At 44.1% G+C, this 18,541-nt stretch overlaps 1 long non-coding RNA gene across 1 annotated transcript; it reads right to left on the bottom strand.

Moving 5' to 3' along the window:
• Window positions 1-301: 301 nt before the first annotated feature.
• Window positions 302-17,630, bottom strand: LOC120996647. Its single transcript, XR_005777833.1, has 3 exons — window positions 17,606-17,630; window positions 15,907-16,140; window positions 302-482 (listed from the first exon to the last, which is right to left on the bottom strand). It is a non-coding gene; the product is annotated as an uncharacterized LOC120996647 (long non-coding RNA).
• Window positions 17,631-18,541: the final 911 nt, after the last annotated feature.

The following is an 18,541-nucleotide window of genomic DNA, read 5'->3' as shown; positions in this document are numbered from 1 at the left end:
TTGTTTGGTGAAGCTTTGGCGATGCCAACCACCTTGATTCTCTTGGGATCCCAAACACAATCCTCTTCCAGCCCACTCTTAACCATTCCAGAATAGGCAGGCACCCAGGCTGTATCATAGCCATTCTCATGCCATGTCTTTTGCATAGGATGCTTTTGATATTCAATCTTCTTGACCTTGCCTACATTCACTCTGAGCTTTAGAACAATCTGATCTGTTTTGTCACCTAGGGGGTATCTCATAGCTTTATTTACTGACGTAGACGCCGCTTCCCAGCATTCCATCTTTAGATTGCTGAAATCCAGCTTTGATAATTCCTTTTGCTCCAGGGAACGTGGTGCCGTGGTACATTACATAGATCTTCCCATCTTCTGGCTGATCAGTACTGCGGAGAACCACTTCCTGAAATCCAGGCAAATTTTCCTCTGTCCAAATCTCTTCAGTGTAATTTGAGGAGAATTGAAAAGCAAATGCCATGATTACTGTAATAGAGATGATATGGTGAGAGGCATAGTGCATCAAGTACACAATAATAGAAGAATATCTGCTAAATACTAACAATGTGTTAAAGCTGACACTTCCATCAGAAAGGGGAATTTTCTAACTCAATATTAATATAAAACATTTTTTTAAAATAATTTGCCTTTTAAAAAAAAGTTCAACAGTACTATGATATTGAAAATCTGCCTTATTTTCCTCACTAAAAGAAACACCTAGGTTTTAAAAGAGGAAAATAAGAAATAAATATTTGAAAAAAAGCCCGCAATCTTCATCAGACACCTAAATCAGATCCCCATTACTCATCAGACCACAGATCAGACCCCCATTACTCATCATACCTCAGATCAGACCCCCATTCCTCGTCAGACTTGAGATCAGACCTCAAGTCTGGGCTTGCTATACTAAGTTTGCTTGTGAATAAGTGGAGTTTAAAGAACCGGGGTGCTGGTGCGGAGTGTGATTTTGTGGGAGTGATTGTAAATAGCTGCATATAGTTTATAGCAAAGGTCCTTGTGAGTTAAGTGCTTGCATTTTGGTACTGACATTTAAACCCATTTTATTTCTCTGCTGTGTATCTGGTTAAGGAGAGCGGTTTGTGCTTCCAGGTGCTATTAATTGTACCACTGAACTCATCCTGAGCTCGCTCTACCTGGGCTTGCTGTACTAAGTGGGCTTGTGAATAAGTGGAGTTTAAAGAACCGGAGTTTAGGACAAGGAGTAGGAAACGAAGGTTTGATAGATTTTCCTTGTGTGTTGTTGGCTTGATTCTAGCTAGTCCTCCAACTACAGCAGACAGGGTCTCATTCTAACTCATATTTACTGTTTTCCCAGCCAATGTCCCACAGCCTCCTGGCTGTACAGAGCACAGGACACCCACTGTCTCCAGTCCAGTGTCTCTTGTGAGGGATTGGGGCTCAGTAGTCCGCCTGACTATGGCCCCGCGACCCTCCCAGGCGTCGCTTTGTCCCCCAACTCCAGGCTATCTCCCAGCCTCGTGGTCCCTCAGCCTTGCCCAGCTGAGACCACACACACAGAGCCTTAAGGTCTCTGTCCACGGGTAACACACTCCCCCACTTACTGACACCCTGGGAGGTGCTTTATGCCAGCCTGAGTACCTCCAGCTGGCCTTACCTATGGTGGAATAGGGGTGTGGACCACACTATCCACCCCTTCCTTGCCTCTAACCTGTGTCAGACCTGTCACTGTCTCTCAATAACCAAATAGAGTGGGCTGCACAGGCTGGTACAGTGGTCATAATGGGAGATTTTAACTTCTCAGACATTGACTGCCTTTATGATTTTGCCTCAACCGCAAAGGGGAGAAAATTCCTCAACTTGCTGCAGGACAACTTTATGGGTCAGTTTGTAGAAGCTCCCACTAGGGGCAATGCTCTGTTGGATCTGGTAATCTCTAATGATGCAGAGCTTGTTGGAAATGTTACTGTTCGAGAAACACTAGATAATAGTGACCACAATATAATTATATTCCCCCTAAGCAACAATTAAAATAAACTTAGGCACTCCTTGAGATTTGTTTGAAGTATTGTGTTGATTTTTACTTGGTTTTCATATGCAAGGCAACTTTTCCGTGTACATGAGACGTTTCGTTCCTACATGGACCTTTTTCAAACACTAGTTGCTATAGGAAGAAAGAAAGAATAGTGATTTGAGGAAAGTGACTTCTCACCAATCACCATGTGGTTAGAGACTGAGGGGATGGGGACATTCTGAAATCTTTACCCTTGAGAATGAGAGCTTGCCCACTTATCAGATCATTTTCTCAGTTTTCTCAGGAATAAAGTCTAAGGCTACTTTCACACTTGCGTTTGGAGCGGATGTGCTCCTATAATGCAAACGATGGTATCCGTTCAGAACGGATCCGTCTGCATTATATTTCAGAAAAAAATCTAAGTGTGAAAGTTAGTCAGACGGATCCGTCCAGACTTTGCATTGAAAGTCAATGGGGGACGGATCCGTTTGAAATTGCACCATATTGTGTCAACTTCAAACGGATCCGTCCCCATTGACTTACATTGTAAGTCTGGACGGATCCGTTTGGCTCTGCACGGCCAGGCGGACACTCGAACGCTGCAAGCTGCGTTCGGGTGTCCGCCTGCTGAGCGGAACGGAGGCCAAGCGGAGCCAGACTGAGGCATTCTGAACGGATCCGCATCTACTCAGAATGCATTGGGGCTGTACGGATGCGTTCGGGGCCGCTTGTGAGAGCCATTAAATGGAGCTCACAAGCGGAACCCCCGAACGCAAGTGTGAAAGTAGCCTAACCAGGCTAGACAATCCTCTGTGAGCTAAATATTTGAACGACAACTGTGCAAATCTCTCCTGTTCTAACATTTTTCTATAATGCATTTAGGCTCTGGGATAACACAGAACAACATGTTAGGCTGATTTCACGCTTCAGTGAACTATAGCAGTTCTTTACTTCTATGCACTTAATATGAAGAATTAGAAGGTAAGCAATGCATAGCATAGCAACACTCTATAAACATACAGTATATGATCTATATATAAACTAATAACACATCTAATACACAATCTATTATGGGGTGCTCACCAAATATATTTTGATAAAAAAATATCTCTGCCAATGCACCACAGCAAAGTGACCTCAATACAGATGCAAACCTAACTCTAAGCTTCTATGCTGTTTGTGGGCATAAAAACCCCTATAAAAACACTGACTGCTACAATAGATACCTCTCCAGGTAAGCAGGCTATGACTTGTTGCATTATTCTGTGCCAGCACCCTTCCATGAGCAGGAACAGCAGACTCAGCTACGCACATCACACTAATTAAGGGCTCATTCACACGACCATATGGTCGTCGTCCTCAAATTACGGTAAAAGATAGGACATGTCCGAATGTTTTCGTGGGCTTTCAATGCTCTAATCCTCTGCATCGCAAAAGAGAGGACATATCCTATCTTTTGTTGTATTTTACGGATCGCTGATCAATTCAAGTCAATGGGTCTACATCCGCAGCACGGAGTTCACACAGCCAGTGCCCGTGTATTGCGGGCACCACGGCCGTACAGACGTGTGAATGAGCTCTAGAACACTGAAGTGGATTGGTCAGTGATGGCAACCAAAATGGAGGCAGCCAAACCTCCAGGTACATGCTGCAAGCTCAAAGAACAGAAACAGAATTAGGCCTCTTGCACTCTATATCCTGTGGAGTAAAACGAATATGCAGGTTGACAGTTCTAATTAGAGGAGAAGCAATGTATGCCATAGCAGCATTCTATAAAAGTACAGTATATGGTCTATATCTATATTATAAAAATCTATATACATCCAGATGCCTTAGCCGTTTGTTCTGTCTTCATACACGTTCACACAGTGTGCAGTCTGACATTCAGCATAAACCATTCCTGTCTTCCAAATAAGAGGACTGTTCTTTGTAGTCTAACTTGTTTATTGGTAAAACAGGATTGTTTGTAAAACAGATATGCTTTTACAAGGATGGTGGAGTTTGAGAAGGAGATATGCAAAAGGACAGCTCTGCTGATGTGTCCTGGAGACTGGAGGCTTCTCTCTTACAGGATGCTTTGCACTCCCGCAATGCAGTGCACCACCCACAATTCAGTAGTCTTTGCAACAAGGAAAACTAAGTGTAATACAACTTAACACCACTAGATGGTGCTATAACCACACTAACCACTTGAGAAATACCAAGACTCTGGCGGAATGAACTAGAATCATTTTCTAATCCTGCTGGGCAGAACACCGTTGGACACCTAATTTGGCACATAGGTACATCAGGTGTCTGGGAAGGGTTTCATAAAGTTCTCAGCTAGGGTATACTGTTCTTGAGATATTCCCACAAAATGCAAATATAGCTCCATCACATGACCTGTATTAGCCAATTGAAGCTCTGAACTCCTTCACTTATATCCTAACTGACATACACATGGTCACATGACACTTTTTGGCCAGTAGAAGCTCTCAGGTCATTCGGTCTTTGCCTCACTGACATACACACAGTTTTACACCAGATTTCCATATCAAGTGAGCCATTTTTCTTCACTGTTATAGGTCACTGTTAAGGAGGTCACACGCTGTTGAGGTAATGGTAAATGGGCCGAGCACTGTGGAGGTAACTGATAAAGGGACGGGTGCTGCAGAGGTCACTGTTAAGGGGGTGGGGAGCTATGGAGGTCACTAGTAAGGGGAGGGGTGCTGTGGAAGTCACTATTAAGGGGGAGAGGTCACTGTTAAGGAGGCAGCATGCTGTTGAGGTAATATTAAGGGGGGCGGGCCCTGTGGAGGTAACTGTTAATAGCACTGGTGCTGTGGAGGTAACTGTTAAGGGGGTCAGGTGCTGTGGAGGTCACTATTAAGGGGGAGAGGACATTGTTAAGGGGGTGGCATGCTGTTGAGGTAATGTTAAGGGGTCCAGGCACTGAGGTGGAAGGTGGGGGCAGATGCTGTGGAAGTCACTGCTAAGGGGACGAGGTGCTGTGGAGGTCACTATTAAGAGAGTGGGGTATTGTGGAGGTCACTTTTGTGTGGGACAGTTAAAAATAAAATAAACTGTGTGTAATTGCTGCGGTATATTACAAACACAATCCACAACAACACTGCTGAAGAGCTGCAAGCATTATCAGCCAACATAATCCAACATGCCCAAAGATGCAGAGACTTGAACGGGGACTTTTAGCATCTTTTGTGACTTTGCATTAAAAAAGACATTCCACTTGCTCGTTCACATTGTTATACTATAGCTGGAGGCGGGCTACTTTTTCATGGGCCACCCTGTGCAAATGTATTTTTTTGATCTAAAAATATCTGTGTGATATTTTCTCTATGCTGTTTGTCAGCATCTACATTCAAGGAGGCTAGAACCCGTAAAACACTATGACTGCTACAATTATGACCTCTCCAGGTAAGCAGGACTTGATCTCTTGTGTTCCCATCTGTAATGAGGTCACCTTGCTGTGGTAAATGGGCACACATATTTTTTTTTCAAAATACATTTGCTAAGCATATTATGATGATTGTACAGTTGCAAGAAAAAGTACGTGAACCATTTGGAATGATATGGATTTCTGCACAAATTGGTCATAAAATGTGATCTGATCTTCATCTAAGTCACAACAATAGACAATCACAGTCTGCTTAAACTAATAACAAACAAAGAATTAAATGTTACCATGTTTTTATTGAACACACCATGTAAACATTCACAGTACAGGTGGAAAAAGTATGTGAACCCCTAGACTAATGACATCTCCAAGAGCTAATTTCGAGTGAGGTGTCAGCCAACTGGAGTACAATCAATGAGATGAGATTGGAGGTGTTGGTTACAGCTGCCCTGCCCTATAAAAAACACACACCAGTTCTGGGTTTGCTTTTCACAAGAACCATTGCCTGATATGAATGATGCCTCTCACAAAAGAGCTCTCGGAAGACCTACTTTTAAGAATTGTTGACTTGCATAAAGCTGGAAAGGGTTATAAAAAGTATCTCCAAAAGCCTTGCTGTTCATCAGTCCACGGTAAGACAAATTGTCTATAAATGGAGAAAGTTCAGCACTGCTGCTACTCTCCCTAGGAGTGGCCGTCCTGTAAAGATGACTGCAAGAGCACAGCGCAGACTGCTCAATGAGGTGAAGAAGAATCCTAGAGTGTCAGCTAAAGACTTACAAAAGTCTATGGCATATGCTAACATCCCTGTTAGCGAATCTATGATACGTAAAACACTAAACAAGAATGGATTTCATGGGCGGATATCACAGAGGAGGCCACTGCTGTCCAAAAAAACATTGCTGCATGTTTACAGTTTGCATAAGAGCACCTGGATGTTCCACAGCAGTACTGGCAAAATATTCTGTGGACAGATGAAACCAAAGTTGAGTTGTTTGGAAGAAACACACAACACTATGTGTGGAGAAAAAGAGGCACAGCACACCAACATCAAAACCTCATCCAAACTGTGAAGTATGGTGGTGGGGGCATCATGGTTTGGGGCTGCTTTGCTGCGTCAGGGCCTGGACGGATTGCTATCATCGAAGGAAAAATGAATTCCCAAGTTTATCGAGACATTTTCCAGGAGAACTTAAGGCCATCTGTCCACCAGCTGAAGCTCAACAGAAGATGGGTGTTGCAACAGGACAACTACCCAAAGCATAGAAGTAAATCAACAACAGAATGGCTTAAACAGAAGAAAATACGCCTTCTGGAGTGGCCTAGTCAGAATCCTGACCTCAACCCGATTGAGATGCTGTGGCATGACCTCAAGAAAGCAATTCACACCAGACATCCCAAGAATATTGCTGAACTGAAACAGTTCTGTAAAGAGGAATGGTCAAGAATTACTCCTGACCGTTGTGCACGTCTGATCTGCAACTACAGGAAACGTTTGGTTGAAGTTATTACTGCCAAAGAAGGTTCAACCAGTTATTAAATCCAAGGGTTCACATACTTTTTCCACCTGCACTGTGAATGTTTACATGGTGTGTTCAATAAAAACATGGTAACATTTAATTCTTTGTGTGTTTATTAGTTTAAGCAGACTGTGATTGTCTATTGTTGTGACTTAGATGAAGATCAGATCACATTTTATGACCAATTTGTGCATAAATCCATATCATTCCAAACGGTTCACATACTTTTTCTTGCAACTGTATATTAGATGCAGTATTAGTTTATATATAGACCATGCTCTGTACATTTATAGAATGCTGCTATGCCTTGCTTCCCCTTTAGTTATGACTATAGTCAAAAATACACAAGGAAAGAGGTAACACGATGTCTTTATAACAAATCACGGAATAATCCAATAAGCCAACCAAACCACTGATCAATTATTGCACTAAAATATAACTTTTAATTCAACAATATTAAAATTATAGGCCCTTAGGTAATATGATAGAACCAAGTAGCTACTCGAACGAACGCGAATTTCCGCAAATGTTCGCGAACGGGGGAACCGCCATAGACTTCAATAGACAGGCGAATTTTAAAATCCACAGGGACTCTTTCTGGCCACAATAGTGATGGAAAAGTTGTTTCAAGGGGACTAACACCTGGACTGTGGCATGCCGGAGGGGGATCCAACTCCCATGGAAAATTACGTAGTTGACGCAGAGTGTGGTACGTTAAATTCGCAATGCGATTAATATAACCTGTATTAATCGCATTGCGATTACAACTTAGATCTGAGTTCCTAATGGTTGTATTGCTAGAATATAATGAAGATTGAGAATATAGTGCTATATTCGTCAATTCTAGCAATACAACATAAAGTAACACAGTAATGTGTGTTAAGTAGTACTATTCCTATCAGTTTAATCCCTGTTACGTCCCCTATCAGTGGACGTGTATATGGAATCGATTTTAGGAACCGGGAGATGGAAAAAGATGCTTGGTCGGTCCTCTTAATTCTAATTTGGGGCACTGCGCGTGCGCTGTGTAATGTATTGTGCAATTGTAACATCCTGAAGTATGTCACTGAACTTCTGTCTCCCTGCTACAACATGTCAGGTGTATATGTATTACCATCTTGTGTAATCTAACTGTGCATTTCCATTATATGTATCTTCAGGCCTGTACAATGTATTTGCTGTAATTTCAATGTACACCAGCAGGTGGCAGCAATATGTTTAGCAGTCCAAAGCCAGTTTAGTATCTCTAGCCTGGAATAGTCCATTCCAGGTTAGTCTCCCCTGTGTGGGCAGAAGTGGGCTGTTCCCATGTCCTGTCTCATGAGGAGGAGAAGGAAGTGACTCAGTGTGTACCAGCCCCCTGCTTGGGGAAGGCTGTGTTAGCAGGAGCCCCCAGAAACAGGGATCCCAACCTTGGATCCAGCCTCGGCTGAGGCTAAGGATACCTCTTCCCAGCCTGAGTCATCTACCTCAGCTGGTGGACAAAGCAAGCAGCCCTCCAGAACTATAGATCTCCAGGAAGAAGACATCATACCCTGCAAGCAGTGCTGTGAGTACAGATCCAAAGACCAGGAGAAACTAAATACCTCCTCAGCTAGTCAGGCCCAAACCAAGCAGACTACAGACAGAGCAGAAGATAGATACCTGCCAGATTCTCTAGGCATATGACAAGAAGCAGAATATATATTAATTACTGCCACATATTGCCAATACCTGCTGGGACCCAAGACTATTGCTGTATCTTGTATGGATTCAAAGCTGCATTAAGTAAAGACAAGTTGGATTATATTTCCTGTCTGGATTGCATTCATTCCTCAATTACTCCTACTGACCACACTCAATTTTATTGCAAATGAGCCAGGATCCAGGAGTCCAGCCATACCAAGGTAGGAGACACCATTGACACTACCTACTACACAGAGACATTATCCCCCTCTGGCATTCCTCACCTGGTACATGAGTTATAACATCTTAAAGGGCCCTGCTACAGTACCTGCGCAAGCTGCAATTGGTGTCACGAACTACTACACATATATCCTGACCCACTGCATAGCTGACCCACTGTACCACAGCCCGGCTCATTGCACAATCCCAATATGTGTGGTGTGTTAAGTAGTACTATTCTTATCAGTTTAATACCTGTTACGTCCCCTATCAGGGGACGTGTATATGGAATCGATTTTAGGAACCGGGAGATGGAAAAAGATGCTTGGTCGGTCCTCTTAATTCCAATTTGGGGCACTGCGCGTGCGCTGTGTAATGTACTGTGCAATCCCAATATGTGTGGTGTGTTAAGTAGTACTATTCTTATCAGTTTAATCCCTGTTACGTCCCCTATCAGGGGACGTGTATATGGAATACATTTTAGGAACCGGGAGATGGAAAAAGATGCTTGGTCGGTCCTCCTACTTCAAATTTGGGGCACTGCGCGTGCAATCTAATGTGCCACCAGATATGAGTGGTGTGTTAAGTAGTACTATTCTTATCAGTTTAATCCCTGTTACGTCCCCTATCAGGGGACGTGTATGGAATAGATTTTAGACAACCGCAAAGAGTTGTCAATAGTTGACACACTCATGACATAAATTTTATACCTCTATGCGTCAATCTTGGTGTAGTTATGACTGTGCTCGTGCGCATGTTTGGGAGATTGCAGGCGATGGGGTTTTTTCAAAGCCTATGGTCGTGCTGAGGTAGTTCAGTGACAGTTAAGTGACCCAGAAAACAATGATTCTGCAGTGTGGGCCCATTGTTGGCCTAGTAGGCTTTAATGATCACCTTAGATGATCACAAAGAAAATTAATGTTTTTTCTATGCAAAATTATCCAGCCGATCGCTTGGTCTGTTCACAATGAAGCAACGACCTTATCATCTGGGGTGTGCCAACATTGCTATTGCCAACACACTCATAGAGGTGGTCGCTTCATTGTGATATGCAAGCCCCTTCACCACAACAAGGTAACGATCACGAAGGGGAATTGACACATGTATGTGCCTTTTTTGGGTTTTTTTTTTGAAGCCACAGTGCAACACCAGAGGCCAAAAAAATTAGGAATGTACACATGCCTGAAAAATTTGGTATCGTTGCAGCCGCTGCTGTAGCAGCGGCCAGAAAATTTCTTTTTTGTTTCCCAGGCAGAAAGTGCCCTAAAACATTGCGGCTTGAACCCTAGTTGGTGGCGGATAAGTCACGCAAGTCATCCGGCATTCAGAGATAAAATACAGCAGCGTGTGGACTATTTTTAGCCCAAGGCAGCTCATCTCATCAGGCCTTTTTTAGTCGAATGTATCGCCCACTGTCAGTCCCTTCGGGATCCATCCCTCATTCATCTTAATAAAGGTGAGGTAATCTAGACTTTTTTGACCTAGGGGACTTCTCTTCTCAGTGACAATACCTCCTGCTGCACTGAAGGTCCTTTCTGACAGGACACTTGAAGCGAGGCAGGCCAGAAGTTCTATCGCAAATTGGGATAGCTCAGGCCACAGGTCAAGCCTGCACACCCAGTAGTCAAGGGGTTCATCGCTCCTCAGAATGTCGATATCTGCAGTTAAGGCGAGGTAGTCTGCTACCTGTCGGTCGAGTCGTTCTGAGGGTGGACCCTGAAGGGCTGTGGCGATGCGTAGGACTTAAAAAGCTCTGCATGTCCTCCATCAACAACACGTCTGTAAAGCGTCCTGTCCTTGCCGGCGTGGTCGTGGGAGGAGGAGGTTTACTTTCACCTCTTCCCCTGTTAGATTCCCGTTGTGCTGTGACATCACCCTTAAATGCTGTGTAAAGCATACTTTTTAATTTATTTTGGAACTGCTGCATCCTTTCCGACTTGCGGTAATTCGGTAACATTTCAGGCACTTTCTGCTTATACCGGGGGTCTAGTAGCGTGGCCACCCAGTACAGGTCGTTCTCCTTCAGCCTTTTTATACGAGGGTCCCTCAACAGGCACGACAGCATGAAAGACCCCATTTGCACAAGGTTGGATGCCGAGCTACTCATGTCCCTTTCCTCGTCCTCAGTGATCTCACTGAATGTATGTTCTTCCCCCCAGCCACGTACAACACCACGGGTACCAGATAGGTGACAACGAGCACCCTGGGATGCCTGTTGTGGTTGGTCTTCCTCCTCCTCCTCAAAGCCATATTCCTCCTCTGACTCCTCTTCCTCACAATCCTCTTCCAGCGTTGCCGCAGGTCCAGCAAGCGATGCTGATAAGGCTGTTTCTGGTGGTGATGGTGACCACAACTCTTCCTCTTCCTCTTCCTCTTCACGCTCATCTACGGCCTGATCCAGCACTCTGATGGTGCCTTCGGTGCGACTGACTAGGTTTGTCACCTCCTCAAAAAGACGCATGAGCGTCCAGGAACGTGGCAATAAAATACCCAGCTCCGCAGAGGCTGTCCTAGCACCCCGGTCATACAAATACTCGTTGACGGCTTTTTCTTGTTGGAGCAGGCTGTCGAACACTAGGAGTGTTGAATTCCAACGTGTTGGGCTGTCGCAATCAAGCGCCTCATTGGCATGTTGTTTTGCCGCTGAATATCGCAAAATTGAGCCATGGCCGTGTAGGAACGCCTGAAATGGCCACACACCTTCTGGCCTGCTTCAGGACGTCCTGTAAGCCTGGATACTTATGCACAAAGCGTTGTACGATCAGATTACACACATGTGCCATGCACGGCACATGTGTCAACTTGCCCAAATTTAATGCTGCCAACAAATTGCTTCCGTTGTCACACACCACTTTGCCGATCTCCAGTTGGTGCGGAGTCGGCCACTGATCCACCTGTGCGTTCAGGGCGGACAGGAGTGCTGGTCCGGTCTGACTCTCTGCTTTCAGGCAAGTCAACCCCAAGACGGCGTGACACTGCCGTATCCGGGATGTGGAATAGCCCCTGGGGAGCTGGGGGAGTGCCGTTGATGTGGAGCAAGACGCAGCAGCAGAAGAGGACTCAGCCGAGGAGGTTATGGAAGAGGATGGAGTAGGAGGAGTAGAGGAGGTGGCAGTAGGCCTGCCTGCAAGTCGTGGCGGTGTCACCAACTCCTCTGTAGAGCCACGCATTCCATGCTTGGCAGCCGTCAGCAGGTTTACCCAATGTGCAGTGTAGGTGATATACCTGCCCTGACCGTGCTTTGCAGACCAGGTATCAGTGGTCAGATGGACCCTTGCCCCAACACTGTGTGCCAGACATGCCATTACTTCATTTTGCACAATCGAGTACAGGTTAGGGATTGCCTTTTGTGCAAAGAAATTTCGGCCGGGTACCTTCCACTGCGGTGTCACAATAGCTACAAATTTTTGGAACGCCTCAGACTCCACCATGGTAAAAGCTGGCGGGCTAAGAGTTCAGACAAACCAGCTGTCAGACGCCGGGCAAGGGGGTTACTTTGTGACATTGGCTTCTTACGCTCAAACATGTCCTTGACAGACACCTGACTGTGGGCAGATGAGCAGGAACAGCTCAAGGCAAGAGACGGAGTGGCGGATGGGTTGAGAGGGGGCAAGGAGGACAGCAGTGGTTGACGTAGCTGAAGATGCTCGACCAGGAGGAGGATGGCGGCTTTGAGTTTGTGTGCTACTTGTACTCATGTGTTGATCCCATAGGCGTTTGTGTGCGATTATGTGCCTTCGCAAAGCAGTTGTACCTAGGTGGGTGTTGGACTTCCCACGACTCAGTTTCTATTGGAACAGGTTGCAAATGGCATCGCTGTTGTCAGAGGCAGACACACAAAAAAAATGCCACACTGCTGAGCTCTGCAATGATGGCATTCTGGTGGTGGCAACAGCATGCGTTGATTGGCGTGCTGTCTGGCTGACCCCGGGTGCCGATGCATGCTGTCTGACTGTGCCACTAGCTCCTTGCTACGAACCTCCCCCTGCTTCCAACTCATCTCCTCCTCCTCTGTCTCCCCATCAGAACTTTCCCCCTGTTCTTCTTCTCTCCGAGCGGGCACCCACGTGACATCCACGGACACATCGTCATCATCAACCGCTTCACTTGTATCTGACAACTCAGCAAAGGAAGCAGCAGCGGGTACAACATCATCATCATCACACCGTACGTCCATGTGTGTAATGCTGCCTGACTGAGACATATCCCTGTTATCTACATCCTCTGGCAATAATGGTTGCGCATCACTCATTTCTTCCAACTGATGTGTAAATAACTCCTTTGACAGATCAAGTGAAGCGGCTGTGGTGCTAGTGTTGGTGGTGGCGGCAGGCGGGCGAGTGGTAACTTGAGAGGTGCCCGAAGCAGAGCTGGAGGAGGATGGTGCGTCAAGGTTCCGAGCGGAAGCTGTAGAAGATTGGGTGTCCTGTGTTAGCCAGTCAACTATGTCCTCAGGTACGTGGCCTCTGAACACTGGGCATTATTCTAGGGCCAAAGGGAATCACAGCACCACGACCACGACGGCCCGTGCGGGGTGGCCTGCCTCTGCCTGTCATTTTTTTTAGATTCGTTAAGTTGTACTATGCGTGCAAGCTACTGTGACACCAGATATGAGTTGCGCTGGTGACACTATGCACTTGCAGCTGGGCCTTTAACACACAAACACATGTGTGCAACTGACTGCTATTTATTCACAGTCAAAATAGTTGTTTTTATTTAAATGTAATCGAATGTGACACCAGATATGAATGGCGCTGAAGTGACACTATGGACTTGCAGCTGGGCCTTAAACACACAAACACGTGTGTGCAACTGACTGCTATTTATTCACAGTCAAAATTGTTGTTTTTCTTTAAATGGAATCGAATGTGACACCAGATACAGTACAGACCAAAGGTTTGGACACACCTTCTCATTCAAAGAGTTTTCTTTATTTTCATGACTATGAAGGCATCAAAACTATGAATTAACACATGTGGAATTATATACATAACAAACAAGTGTGAAACTACTGAAAATATGTCATATTCTAGGTTCTTCAAAGTAGCCACCTTTTGCTTTGATTACTGCTTTGCACACTCTTGGCATTCTCTTGATGAGCTTCAAGAGGTAGTCACCTGAAATGGTCTTCCAACAGTCTTGAAGGAGTTCCCAGAGATGCTTAGCACTTGTTGGCCCCTTTGCCTTCACTCTGCGGTCCAGCTCACCCCAAACCATCTCGATTGAGTTCAGGTCCGGTGACTGTGGAGGCCAGGTCATCTGGCGCAGCACCCCATCACTCTCCTTCATGGTCAAATAGCCCTTACTTTCAAAGTTTTCCCAATTTTTCGGCTGACTGACTGACCTTCATTTCTTAAAGTAATGATGGCCACTTGTTTTTCTTTACTTAGCTGCTTTTTTCTTGCCATAATACAAATTCTAATACAAACAGTCTATTCAGTAGGACTATCAGCTGTGTATCCACCTGACTTCTCCTCAACGCAACTGATGGTCCCAACCCCATTTATAAGGCAAGAAATCCCACTTATTAAACCTGACAGGGCACACCTGTGAAGTGAAGACCATTTCAGGGGACCACCTCTTGAAGCTCATCAAGAGAATGCCAAGAGTGTGAAAAGCACCTCGAATATGACATATTTTCAGTTGTTTCACACTTGTTTGTTATGTATATAATTCCACATGTGTTAATTCATAGTTTTGATGCCTTCAGTGTGAATCTACAATTTTCATAGTCATGAAAATAAAGAAAACTCTTTGAATGAGAAGGTGTGTCCAAACTTTTGGTCTGTACTGTATGAGTTGCGCTGGTGACACTATGCACTTGCAGCACTATGCGCTTGACTCCTATTATATTACAGAAAAAAAAGGTTTAGTTTTTTTTTAAATGCAAGCTACTGTGGCACCAGTTATGAGTGTTGGCACTGGGCAAGTGGGCACAGTATACGCTGTGAGCCTGAAACACACGCTGGCAGGCAGGCAACTGCAATGAGATTACACAGGAAAAAAAAAAAAAAAGCAGATTGATGTTCTAGCCCTAAAAAGGGCTTTTTGGGGTGCTGTCCTTACAGCAGAGATCAGATGAGTCTTTCAGGACTGTAGTGGACACTGAATACACTGGCCTAGCTATCGATTTCCCTGTTAAATCAGCAGCAGCTACACTGTCCCCCCTCTCACAAAGAATGCAGCTTCCGAATGAAGCTAAAATGGATGCTGTCCAGAAGGTGGGAGGGTCTGGGAGGGAGGGTACGCTGCTGATTGGCTGGAATGTGTCTGCTGACTGTGAGGTACAGGGTCAAAGTTTACACAATGATGACGAATAGGGGGCTGACCGAACATTGCATATGTTCGCCCGCCGCGGCGAACGCGAACAAGCGATGTTCGCCGGGAACTATTCGCCGGCGAATAGTTCGGGACATCTCTACTCATAAAGAGTCACGAATAATATCAACTCAGGTAAGAAACTAAGTGCACGGTGGCACTTGATAAGAAAACCTTTGTTCCTAATGCTCTGTCGTCAGGATCCAGAAGGCAGCCAGTATCCAGGTAAGTAGGAATCAACTCCCTTAAAGGAGACTATATGCTGCAATAACTCATGGGATTTGGGGGTCTAGTATATCTCTAATATGGCCCTGTGGTGGTATAACCCTAGCCAATAGATGTTAGAGCAGCCTCACCACAGGGCACTCGTCCTTAGAAGGGCGACCCGGTCTGGAACCTTTCCCTGTTTGCTGGCCCTGACATGGCCCTATCCTAATCCCAGTCCCTACATGCACGTTTCATATTCAAATAGAACAATCATCAAGGGAATTAATCAGGATGCTTAAGCAGAAAAACTATGGGAAGATTGTGGTGGGGATATAAATAATCCCAACTTAAACCACCATCAATCAACAGTATAATAAACTGTTCCCTCTATGGATAGCAAGGTGATAAGAGTTATAACACACCTATTTGTCTATCCAAAAATTGTGAGGAGGAGGGGGAAAGGGAGCCATAGATATAACTCCCTAGCCTCTCGCGGGGGCGTGATAGCAGCCACGGGCAATAGAAGTGAAGGTCCTACTCCTGGCACCAGAAATAAAAGTGCTGCAGAAGTGTAGCCAGTGCCTTATCATTTACTAGATTGATATTGAAGTACAGTACCAGACACAGCCACAACATCTTCATCATCCCCTTAGTGACCACCAATACGCCTTTTTACCGTGGACACCAAGGGGCCTTAAGCACTAGTGTAGGCCCCAAGCCTGCCTCCAGCATTTCCTGCTCTCTGGCACAGGCTCCTGGGGAATGTCAGGATAGCACTGACATTAAAATGCCAGAATTGCTGCTTTTTGCTTATTCACCACAAAATAGCTGAAATAAAAAGAGATCAAAAAATGTTATGTAACCCAAAATAACATCAATGAAAACTACAAGTCATCCTGCAAAAATCAAGCCCTCACACATCTCAGTAAAAATAAAATAGTTATGGGTCTTTTTCTTTTCTTTAAAAAAAAAATGGGTTTAATTGTGCAAAAGTAGAAAAACTTATAAAAAAACCCGGTATGTATTTGATATTGTTGTAATCGTACTGACCCAGAGAATGAAGTCATAATTTGATTTATGCCGAAAAGGCAAATTGTGTGCTTAAGCATCCGCCATTTTTTGCATGGCTTGTGTTTTTATATATGAAGGTCTATACCTGCTTTAATGTCACTTCCATTTTAGAGCAGTGTTGGGGAAAATACATTGGTATAGAAAACACTATGCCAAAATGCCATTAAAAAACACCACCACACATTGCCACTTCTATTTTTAGGCAGGGCAAATCAATCATTGGAGGTCTGTGGGACAAAAACACTGAAAATAAGGGGAAATGCCAGACCGGAAGCATGATGCAATTAAGAAAATACACTAACCCAAGAAACGCCGGTCTTAATAAGCACCTGCACTGGCGGTGGATCCACCAAAGATATGTACAGGTGCCGGCCTCTACCTAACTTCGGTGGTTCCAGCTCCGGTCTAAATATAAGCCAGCTTCCTTGCTGGCTTATACTTAGACCATTTTCTTCACCCAAAACAGTCGGAGAAAATGAGACTGGCCTGCCGCGCCCAGTGGCATGAGTGGAGAAAAGTTGCAGATTGCGGTGCAAATTACATAGGCGTATTTCGGATTGTAAACTACGCCCATAGTTTCACCTAGACTTCTATGGAACATCTGAAACAGATGTTTTTATGCCTAAAAATGCAGCAAAAAACACCAAAGAACCCCAGGTTTCCACTTATCCCAAGGATAGCCTATCAATATTGAAGTCCTAGGGGAAAATTTATCATGAGGGGAATATTTAAGTCAGTTTTGCTTGAGTCTGCCTTAGAGTACTTTATGCCAAATTTATCAAATGTCTCATGTAACTTGATAAATTTGTCTTATCCTTAAGCCTAAAACTTTTGTCTAGAGAAGCTCCTCCGGTTTTCCTCCTTCACCCTCCTCCTGGAGTGAGATTGCAGTATTTTTGCGCCTTTTTATAATGTGGGTGGAAGAGTGCGTGTGGTTAGCTATGTTAATGAGTTTCATTCCAGATTTATCATTGAGACTTTAAAAAAATAAAAATTGCAATCTCACTCCAGGAGGAGGTGGAGTAGTAAAACTGGAGGAGCTTCTCTAGACAAAAGTGTCAGGTCTAAGGATAAGCCAAATTTATCAAGTAACATGAGATACTTCATAAATGTGACATAAAGTACAAGAACACAGACTGAAGCAAAACTGACTTCCTCTCATGAAAAATTCCCCTCATATCTCTATACAACTATAGCAGTAGAAAGTCTTGTATGTACTCACCAGATGCCTGAGGAAGCAAGACTGCAGCTGGTTTCTGCACATCTTCACCTTTTATTAACTTGACAAATAGTTTCTGTTTCATTTTTCGTGTGTTATTTCTGTAAACTTGTTTTTTATGACTGACCGGCTGGATTACATATTTACATATATATATATATATTGGCTGACGAAAAAGCTGCAGTTTTCTGAGACAAACAGAAGAGTGAGAACAAAAGGGGCAGGCCTTGTGCATACAATGCCGCAGATTTACTAATGCCTGTGCCTACAATTGGCAAAATTTTGGTCTAAATTGGTAAAATATTGACTCAATTTGCCATAAATAGGTTTTCTCCAATTTTTTCAACTCACTTGAAAAAGGCCAGCTTAGTGGAAATGGATTCATGGGCATGGTTTTTCTGGCATAAAATTCTGTTGCCAACCAATAGTTGGTATAGAGTTAGGCAAAAATTTCTATCCCTGCACCACATTCGTCTTCCAGCCTGAACCGCTGTGATACATCTAGAGCACGTTTAGGCAGCCTGTCAAAGTCTATGCCATTTACAGGATTAGTAAATCTGCCCCACTGGCTGTTTTTAATGGCGTTTTTTCAGGCATGTCGAAAGTTGTATAGAAAACACTATTTAGGAAAAAGCCTAAAAAAAAACATACCTAGAGCTTGCTAGGAACTATTAAAATGCCATTGACTCTAAAAACTGAACTAAATACACCAGAAACCAAAATATCCTGATATATACACATTCTATTACTTTACTATAAACTATAACTAATGTTTACTATATATATTTAAAAAAAAGAAGCAGAAATTGACTGAAATGTCTTTGTACGCTATATCATTAACTTTATTTGTGAAAGGAAAAACAGTGGTCACCATGAATTCCAGTTGGTAGGGTTCTCGGGGCTCCCACCAAACTCAGATTTGTCCATCAAACCATCAGA

The sequence above is a fragment of the Bufo bufo genome, chromosome 1, assembly GCF_905171765.1.
Source record: "Bufo bufo chromosome 1, aBufBuf1.1, whole genome shotgun sequence".
In the NCBI taxonomy this organism is placed as follows: Eukaryota; Metazoa; Chordata; class Amphibia; order Anura; family Bufonidae; genus Bufo; species Bufo bufo.
Note: the sequence above shows the minus strand (reverse complement) of the source record. Positions and strands in the feature narration are given on the sequence as shown.